Source organism: Chiloscyllium plagiosum, chromosome 1 (genome assembly GCF_004010195.1).
Source record: "Chiloscyllium plagiosum isolate BGI_BamShark_2017 chromosome 1, ASM401019v2, whole genome shotgun sequence".
Lineage (NCBI taxonomy): Eukaryota > Metazoa > Chordata > Chondrichthyes > Orectolobiformes > Hemiscylliidae > Chiloscyllium > Chiloscyllium plagiosum.
The window spans coordinates 21996350-22004806 of NC_057710.1; the positions used below are offsets into that span (position 1 = coordinate 21996350).

General features: G+C 42.9%; 1 protein-coding gene across 6 annotated transcripts in view; it reads left to right on the forward strand.

Annotated features, from left to right (window-relative positions):
* Positions 1-2215: 2215 nt before the first annotated feature.
* Positions 2216-8457, forward strand: part of ptpra (protein tyrosine phosphatase receptor type A) — a 308647-nt gene continuing 302405 nt past the window's right edge. For 4 of the 6 annotated variants that reach the window (XM_043700933.1, XM_043700779.1, XM_043701012.1 and 1 more), the window contains exon 1: positions 2217-2880. The gene's annotated coding sequence lies outside the window, so the exon portion shown is untranslated. Of the gene's footprint in view, positions 2881-8457 lie in introns of all 6 variants that reach the window. The other 2 variants (XM_043701175.1, XM_043700859.1) reach the window with 2 other exon arrangements.

Genomic DNA, 8457 nt, shown 5'->3' on the forward strand with positions numbered 1-8457 from the left:
ATAGACTGCCTTGCTGATCTTTGAGGGCCCTAATCTCTCCCGTGTTACTCTTTTGTCCTTAGTGTATTTATAGAATCCCTTTGGATTCTCCATAACCCTATTTGCCAAAGCTATCTCATGTCCTCTTTTTGCCCTCCTGATTTCCCTCTTAAGTGCACTCCTACTGCCTTTATACTCTATGGATCCACCCAATCCATCCTGTTTATACCTGACATATGCTTCCTTCTTTTTCTTATCCTTCATCGAAAAACTCTAACAAACGTATGAGGCATGATCTCCCACGCACAATGCCATGCTGATTAATCCTAATCAACCCTGTCTTTCCAAATGCATGTACATCTTATGCCTCAGAATCTTCTCAAGTAACTTATCTACTACAGATGTTAGGCTTACTGGTCTATAGTTGCCAGGTTTTTCTTTGCAGCCTTCTTGACTAAGGGCACAACATTCGATACCCTCTAGTCTTCCGGGATATCATCCATGGCTAATGATGATGCAATTTCTTCGCTTCTTGCAGGTTTCTTGGATATATCTGGTCAGGACCTGGAGATTATCCACCTTCATAAATTCTAATACGTTCCTGTGTGCCTTGCTATAAGTATTCTATGATCTACATGTCTTTGTTTGCTGTGATCTGCCTGTACTGCTTGCAAAACAGAACTTTTCATTGGACTTAGGTACATGTGACTACAATAAATCAAATCAAATCATTACCTTTCACTTTCTCTCCCTTCATCCTGATGCAAAATGGCAGCAGTGTGTACCATCTACAGGATGCACTGCAGAAATTCATCAAGGCTGTTCCAACAGTACCTTACAAACTTCTGGCCACCTAGAAGGACAAGGGCAGCAAGTACTTGAGAATACAGCTGCCTGCAGGGTCCCTTCAATTCACAGAGCATCATGATTTGGAAATATATCAATATTCCTCCATCACGATGGGCCAAAATCCTGCAATTCCCTTACTTAGGGCACTGTGGGTGTACCCACTTGACAAGTGCTGCAGCCGTTACAAACATATGAAACAGGAATATTAAACATCTCCAAGTTTGCCCCGACATTCAATAAGATCGTGGCTGATCAATTTGTATTTGGAAATGTATCTTCCGCCAATAACTCTACAAAAAGTCAGCTCACCATTCCTTCTTCAGGGCAATTACGAATGTGTAATAAATGTTTAACAGCTAGTGACGCTCACATCCTGTGAATGAACAAGAATATAGGCATTGTCTATTTCCTAAACAGCGAGAAAATTCATAAAGCCAAAGTCCAAACGGATCTGGGTGTGCTAGACCAGGATTCTGTAAAAGTTGACTTCAGGTTGAGTCCATGGTTAAGAAAGCAAATGTAATTTTGTTGTTTAACTCAAGAGGGTTGGAATGTAAAAGCAGTGATGAGCTTCTGAGACTTTATAAAGCTCGAATTAGGCCCCATTTAGAATACTGTGTCCAATTTTGGGCCCCACACCTCAGGAAGGATACACTGGCTGGAGCGTGTCCAGCGGAGATTCACATAGATGATCCCTGGAATGGTAGACCTAACATACAATGAACGGCTGAGGATGCTGGGATTGTTTTCATTAGAGTTTAGAAGGTTGAGGGGAGGTCTAATAGAAACCTACAAGATAAACTTACTTAGAAAGGGTGGACACTGGGAATTTGTTTCTGTTCGGCGAGGAGACTAGGACCTGTGGGCACAGCCTTAGAATTAGTGGGGTTCAATTTAGAACGGAAATGCGGAGACATTTCTTCAGCAAGAGAGTGGTGGGCCTGTGGAATTCAGTACAGTGGAGGCTGGGACGTTAAATGTCTTCAAGACAGAAATGGATAAATTCTGGATCTTGCAAGGGATTAAGGACTACGGGGAAAGTGCAGATAAATCGAGTTGAAATACCCATCAGCCATGATTAAATGGCAGAGTGGACTCGATGGGCTGAATGGCCTTACTTCCACTCCTATGTCTTATGGTCTTAAATAAAAGGTGCCAGTAACATTGAAGACAGTTCGGCCACTCATTACCGATATTGATTTTCTGAAAGAGCAGTCTCGCTCAATATCACAGCTTCTTTTGGTTGGTCTCTTAAGGCTGCATGTTTTACCTTCAAGCACACAGTTCAAATCTCTGAAATATTATGAATGGAATTCATTCCCTATACATTTCCCTTTCGAGAGAGGGGGCGGAGGGAAAGGAGGCAGGAATATCATTGCGCCTCCTTTTTTTTTCCGAATGGAGTCACCTCGGTGCAATTCTTGTGATTTGAGAATATCTTGAAGGTGAGGAGGTGCAGGGAGAAAAGAAAGTCAAAAAATTCCTGCAGTGATTTGGAGCTTCCTGACGGTGGCGTTTAAAATTAGCAGGGAGGGAAAGAAAGAAAGGAAAACAGTTTTTTTTGTGTAAAAAGAGGGAGATACTTTATAAGAAAAAGAAAAGCAACACTCCGGTCTCAGTTTACTACCTCCTCTGGAGGTTTTTGCGGAGTCAGTTGGAGGGAAGAGGAGGTTGAAGCAACATGGCGGAGTGGTAGCGGGGAGGGAGAGGATCGCGAGGCGCGGCGGTTGGTCGGGGACCGAGGGAGAGCAGCGCGAGACGGGCGAGCCGTTGGGGAGTCCGGAGCGCGAGGCAGGCAGCAGGGTGAGAGAGGCTGCAGCTGAGAAAGGAGTCCCCTCCGCTGAGCGAGAGTGAGTAGCAGCATAACCCATCGCTGGGAGAAACCTCTTCCCCCCGACCGGGAACCGGCTGGAGTAAAAGGAGAAGGGAAGACACTGAAGTGAAGAGGTGGATGTTTCTTCTCCTCCCTACCTCCTCTGTTTTCATAATCGTTGGATTCTCTCCCTCGCCTCGTTACATACATACCCTCCTCAGTTCGTTTGCATTTTCAAAGTGAGTTGAAAAAAATATTTTCTATTTGTTATTAAAGAAATGAAAATACTCGATTTTACTTTGGCTTTACCAATTCTCCGCATAGGTTTGATTTCACGTTGGCAACTCTTGATTCATTTAATTACGGCGCGCATTTCTTTTTTTAATTGTTGATGGAATGTGTTTTTTTTCCCTCCCCGTGTTTTATGCGAGAAAATCCAGGGTTTACGTGGGCGGGCGTGGTATATATGAGGAGGAGATGGAGAATATTTTAATCCTTTTTTTTTGCATCCTGCTATTGGCAGGGCCTCTGGATGGCGGTTTGCAGCGTATTCCAGGCCCAAGGGCCAGGTGGGCCTTTGGGAATCGTTGCAGGAGCCAAATGTCACTCAGTTTTGTTTTTTCTTTGAATATATATTACGTTTCCGAGTTTGTACTGTGCAACCTCTGCCTGCCAGCTTTTTCTGCGAGAGCCGAAGTTGCCTCCCTGTAATGTTAGATTTTTCCTACGTTAAAAACAACGTTTTAGTCTAAGCTCGTAAACCAAAGAGAATTTTTTTTTCTTATTGGTTTATCATTGCCATTTTCCAGAACAAGCAAGTCTCGCACTTTTCATTCGATACATTTCATTTTATATTCATTCTTCTACCCCCACACCTTTTAATTTCCAAACAAATCGCTTCCAGCCACCCTTTCCTTTTAATTAGTTTCACAAGTCCTGAGATGCTGCTACTGGCAGCTATATTTCGCCATATGCATTCCTGTCACGGTAACTACAAAACAAACATCTGAATCATGATTTCATGATTTGGAGTTCAGTTCACTGCATTTCCGAAAAATGCATTTCTCCCTTAGCAGTTTTCTAAATCTGAATCAGTCATCTGAAACGTTTTCAGTCGGACCGATTTTGTGTCCCAATTACATTCTAAGCAGAACTTTTGTGTTGGTCTGGAAGTTGAAACATTAACCATAGACCCACATCATGTGCAGTTTCTTCCCAGATTCGAAGCAAGTTGTACTGTTCACTTTAGCTATCATGACCTTGATTTGGTGGCTTTAATTGACTAGAATTGTATCAATTTAATATTTGATGATAAATGCATCTCAATATGGCAGGAATGTGGTGCAGGAAATAAACCACTGATGGATTTAAACGGCATTGTGTAATCTGCAAGAATGAAGTTAAGGGTTTAGCAATAAACCTCTATTCACTACCTTCAAACTTTCAATCGTGTTCTTCATGGGTATGCAGTGAAGATACCACACTTTACATGGAAATATTGTGAATATGCCAGGTAATAACATTGAATCAAAATATGAACTTCTGTTTCATCCCAGATTTTTAATCTTTGCCAGAAAAAAATTGTGATATAGTCATCCATTTTGAATTTTACAACTTGGTCTTAGTTAAAGAGTGACATTTTGGCTTGCATATCTTTGCTATTAAGCAAACTTTTTAATCTACTGACTAAATTACTCACCCTTGATCTTTGACTGCTTTAGAAAGGTCTTTTTAATGCAGAATAATGCAACACAATAGTTTTTGTGTTTATGTTAAAACATTTTCAAGAGTTGTTTGTCATTAACATAAACAATTTGGATGACACGGTTAGTAAGTTTGTGGATGACGCTAAAATTGGTGGTATATTGGAGACTTGAATAAGGCTATCTAGGATTACAAAGGAATCTTGATCAATTAGGTCAATGGACTGAGAAGAGGCAGGTGGAGTGTACTTCACATTGGTGCGAGGCATTGCATTTTGGTAAGACTAAAGACGGCAGGAGTTAATGGTAGGGGCCTGGGGAATGTTGTGCAATGCAGAGGCCTTGGGGTTCAGGCACATAGTTCATTGAAAGTTACATCACAGGTAGACAGAGGGTTAGTCAATCAGACCATTGAATTTAGGAGTTGGGAAGTCCTGTTGTGGTTGTACAGGACATTGGTCAGGCCACTTTTGGAGTAGGAGGAAGTGAGGACTGCTGGGGATCAGAGTTGAGTGTGGCGCTGGAAAAGCGCACCAGGGCAGACAGCATCCGGAGGAGCAGGAGAATCGACATTTTGGGCTTATTCTCGTAACATCGATTCTTCTGCTCCTCTGATGCTGCCTGACCCACTTTTGGAGTAGTACTGTGTACAGGTCTGGTTGTCCTGGTCTAGAAAGAGCACTAAACTAGAGAGGATGCAGGAAAGATTTACAAGAATGTTACTGGAACTGCAGGGTTTGAGTTATAAGGAGAGGCTGAATAAGCTGGGACTTTTTTCACTGGAGCATAAGAGGTTTCTAAAATCATGGGAGGCGCAGATAAAGTGAAGAGCATTGGTCTTTTTCTCTATGTTGGGGAGTTCGAAACTAGAGGGCATAATTTTAAGGTGAAAGGAAAAAGATTTAAAGGGGAATTGAAGGGCAACCTTTAGCACAGAGTCTGGTTTGCATATGGAATGAATTGCCAGAGAAAGTGGTAGATACAAGTACAGCTACAGCGGCCACTACAGCGGACAGCTGAAACTGATAACCGGAAGCGGCATGTTCAGGCCACTATAAATGCCGGAGGAAACACCACAGAAGCGCTTCACAGGAGGCTCCCAAGCACTGAGGATGTCATCTAGACAGGGGACGAAACGTTTGCAACAAAAATTTCCAGCTCGGCGGACAGAACCACAACAGATACAAGTACAGTTTAAAATATTTAATAGACATTTGGGCAGGTACATGGATAGGAAAGATTTAGAAGGATATTGGCCAAATGTAGGCAAATGGGACTAGGTAAGCCTGAGAAACTTGGTTAGCATGGATAAGTTGGACTGAAGGGCCTGTTTCTGTACTGAATAACTCTTAATTCTGGAATAAAGTATTGGGAGGTCAAGCAAGTGGCTTGGATTTATATTTCACTTTGGAGAACGGAATTTGGGAAATGATGAGAAGATTGGCTGTGATTTGTCAGAAAACAAGTTTCTTGTCCTTAGTTCTCACATAACTTTAAGTTGGATACAAGAGTTACATTTTTGCATCATATTGTATGTGAAGCTAGACATTCTAGTTTAACTGTAAAAGACGCATGCCTCTCTGGGAGTTGTTACAGTAAATAAACTGGAAGGTTGCAATATTATCATTTAAAACAGTAAAAGTTATTTCAAAGTTTTTGTGATTGTCATTTTTTTTAGTCTTCCCAGATCTCGTTTTTTGTGCCAGTTGTTGTTCTGAAGCCAGTTGTGGATGTGCTGTAACAACTTTTTTTTCACTTGTTCCCACATGTGGAAAAGCCAGGTGGGCAAGAAGGGACTGCATGTGATATCTTACTTCACAATACTTTGCCATTGTAGTGTGACATTTTTGCTGTATGACCATTGGGGAAATAATGGGGTGCCAAGCTTAGTTGTCCTGCTGGAGGCTAAGGAGAATAATTTGAGAATTTCTACTCTGAATTATTATCTGTATGCAGAGTAGAAAGTATATGTGGAAACAGGATTTGACTTGACTTTGAGTCATAGAGATGTACAGTATGGAAACAGACCCTTCGGTCCAACCTGTCCATGCCGACCAGATATCCCAACCCAATCTACTCCTACTTGCCAGCGCCCGGCCCATATGCCGCCAAACCCTTCCTGTTCATATACCCATCCAAATGCCTCTTAAATGTTGCAGTTGTACCAGCCTCTATCACTTCCTCTGGCAGCTCATTCCACACACGTACCACCCTCTGCGTGAAAAAGTTGCCCCTTAGGTCTCTTTTAAACCTTTTCCCCCTCTCACCATAAACCTATGCCCTCTACTTCTGGAATCTCTGACTCCAGCGAAAAGACTTTGTCTATTTATCCATGCCATAGAGGTGGCACGGTGGCACAGTGGTTAGCACTGCTGCCTCATAGCGCCAGAGACCCGGGTTCATTTCCCGCCTCAGGCGACTGACTGTGTGGAGTTTGCACATTCTCCCCATGTCTGCGTGGGTTTCCTCCAGGTGCTCCGGTTTCCTCCCACAATCCAAAAAAAAAATGTGCAGGTTAGGTGAATTGGCCATGCTAAATTGCCCATAGAGTTAGATGAAGGGGTAAATGTGGGGAATGGGTCTGGGTGGGTTGCGCTTTGGCCTGTTTCCACATTGTAAGTAATCTAATCTAATCTAATCTAATGCCCCTCATAATTTTGTAAACCTCTATAAGGTCACCCCTCAGCCTCCGACGCTCTAGGGAAAACAGCCCTAGCCTTTTCAGCCTCTCCTGTAGCTCAGATCCTCCAACCCTGGCAACATCCTTGTAAATCTTTTCTGAACCCTTTCAAGTTTCACAACATCTTTCCGATAGTGGCCTAACCAATGTACTGTACAGCCGCAACATGACCTCCCAACCCCGGTACTCAGTACTCTGACCAATAAAGGAAAGCATACCAAACACCACCTTCACTATCCTATCTACCTGTGATTCCACTTTCAAGGAGCTACGAACCTGCACTCCAAGGTCTCTTTGTTCAGCAACACTCCCTAGGACCTTCCCATTAAGTGTATTAAGTCCTGCTAACATTTGCTTTCTCAAAATGCAGCACCTCGCATTTATCTTAATTAAACTCCATCTGCCACTTCTCAGCCCATTGGCCAATCTGGTCCAGATCCTGTTGTAGTCTGAGGTAACCTTCTTCGCTGTCCACTACACCTCCAATTTTGGTGCCATCTGCAAAATTACTAACTGTACCTCTTATGCTCTCATCCAAATCATTTATGTAAATGACAAAAACTAGAGGGCCCAGCACCGATCCTTGTGGCACTCCACTGGTCACAGGCCTCCAGTCTGAAAAACAACCCTCCACCACCACCCTCTGTCTTCTACCTTTGAGCCAGTTCTGTATCCAAATGGCTAGTTCTCTCTGTGTTGCATGAGATCTAACCTTGCTAATGAGTCTCCCATGAGGAACCTTGTCGATTGCCTTATGAAGTCCATATAGATCACATCTACTGCTCTGCCCTCATCGATCTTCTTTGTTACTTCTTCAAAATACTCAATCAAGTTTGTGAGACATGATTTCCCATGGACAAAGCCATGTTGACTATCCCGAATCAGTCCTTGCCTTTCCAAATACATGTACATCCTGTCCCTCAGGATTCCCTCCAACAACTTGCCCACCACCGACGTCAGGTCACCGGTCTATGGTTTCCTGGCTTGTCTTTACCACCCTTCTTAAACAGTGGCACCACGTTTGCCAACCTCCAGTCTTCCGTCACCTCACCTGTAACTATCGATGATACAAATATCTCAGCAAGAGGCCCAGCAATCACTTCTCTAGCTTCCCACAGAGTTCTCGGGTACACTTGATCAGGTCCTGGGGATTTATCCACCTTTACCCGTTTCAAGATATCCAGCACTTCCTCCTCTGTAATATGGACATTTTGCAAGATGTCACCATCTATTTCCTTCCATATCCTTTTCCACAGTAAATACTGATGCAAAATATTCATTTAGTATCTCCCCCATTTTCTGTGGCTCCACACAAAGGCCGTTTTGTTGATCTTTGAGGGGCCCTATTCTCTCCCGAGTTACCCTTTTGTCCTTAATATATTTGTAAAAACACTTTGGATTCTCCTTAATTCTATTTGCCAAAGCTATCTCAT